Here is a 1,874-nt window from a genome sequence, read left to right as displayed (position 1 = left end):
ACTCTAGTCATGTCTCCCCGCCACACACAAACTTGACATGTGCCCTCTAACGTTCTGGTAGGCCAGTCGCCCTATATCTTTGACTTGCACACACACACGCAATTTCGATGGCACTCTTCATTGATCTCGCACCCACCCGTACTTGATCCTCTCTTCGACTCTATCGATAGCTATGACCCCTCCCTGTCTTCTCGTGGATTGCCCGACCCTCTATGTATGATATGGATAGGCCTCCATTTGACACACATTGCATGCAAGATTTTGTTTCAGATTTCATCGACACATATTCCCACAAATAATTCACGAAATCAACCCCCCACCCCCACCCCCACCACAAAACAAAAAACACTCACGAATGCGGTTTGTATCTCTCACACACACCCACGTAGGTTGGGGACGTGCATGAAGAGAAGAGGTGCATGCACGGCGCACGTACTCCCATATCTTTCGCAACCACACCCGCGCGGGTACACGGTGGAGCTCATTTCTTTACGAAAAAGGCAGCCCACATGGTTATTTGGCACATGTACTGGTTGTCCACTTGGTGGAGGGAGGATCGTCTACCACGGGTGAACAAAAAAATTGCAACTTGACGCGTTATGTTAAATTAAAAAAAGAGGCAAACCATGTGGGGCCTACCTTAGAGGCAAGGCTCTATACACTGGAGTACTTTTGATGTGTCCCGTCAACTCGCAGAACAAGGAGAAGCTTGCTTAGTACGCCGTCTCCCCCGCGCACGGGCGCGGTGGCTCGCAGGATGAGGTGAAGCTTGCTCCTCCCTCGCCCATGCGCGCGGTGGGTCGCAGGACGAGGAGAAAAATTTACTACTCCCTCCGTTTACTCCTCGTCCCTACTACCTTGGTTATAGAGATTATATCATATTGTTTGGAATATATATGTCCTTAGTAGATTTCAATATGAACAACTAGTACATACTCCAAACACTGATGTATAAAGACGTATTTTAGAGTGTACATTCACTCATTTTGCTCCGTATGTAGTAGCACTCTCCCTCGCCCCTCGACCCTCGCCCACGTGGTGGACGTGCAGCAATTCATTCGGTCTCGTATAGCCAGAATGATATATACTTCACTACCATTATTGCTCAACTTCCCGAAGAGGCAAAGAGCCAATCGCAAGTTTAATATTTTGGAGATGCCAAGCGCAAGGTTATAGGAGAACGAGTAGTAGGTGTAACACCCCGGATTCGATGCGCCAGGTGTCTTCCAGTTATTTCCCCGTTTGCCATGTCACTTGCTTGCGTTTTGCATTTTGCCATGTCATCATGTGCATTGCATTGCATACATGTTCGTCTCATGCATTCGAGCATTTTCCCCATTGTCCGTTTTGCAATCCGGCACTCCTATGTCCTATGGCGTTCCCCTTTTTGTCTCCTGTTATGAGCGGGTGTTAAACATTCTCGGAATGGACCATGATTTGCCAAGCGGCCTTGGTACACCACCGGTAGACCGCCTGTCAAGTTTCGTGTCATTTGGAGTCCGTTTGATACTCCAACGGTTAACCGGGTAGCCGTAAAAGCCTCTTTTGTGTGCAGCCCAACACCCCACCAAAATGGCCCAATAACCCATCCATACCCCCTCCATGCTCTCGGTCGTTCGATCACGATCGTGTGGGCGAAAACCGCTCCTCATTTGGACTCTCCTAGCTCCCTCCACCTATATATATGTGCATCCCTCGATTTTTCGCGCAGTCCAAACCCTATACCTTTTCCCCTCGCGCTGCCGGACATGTCCGCCGCTGTCCGGACGCGTCCGCCACCCCGCAGCCACGTCGCCCGGACCAATCCAGGGCCGACACGTCATCGCGCCGCCGCCCCGAGCCACTCCCGCGCCGCCATGTCACCGACACCCGTC

Source organism: Triticum aestivum, chromosome 1B (genome assembly GCF_018294505.1).
Source record: "Triticum aestivum cultivar Chinese Spring chromosome 1B, IWGSC CS RefSeq v2.1, whole genome shotgun sequence".
In the NCBI taxonomy this organism is placed as follows: domain Eukaryota; kingdom Viridiplantae; phylum Streptophyta; class Magnoliopsida; order Poales; family Poaceae; genus Triticum; species Triticum aestivum.
Note: the sequence above shows the minus strand (reverse complement) of the source record.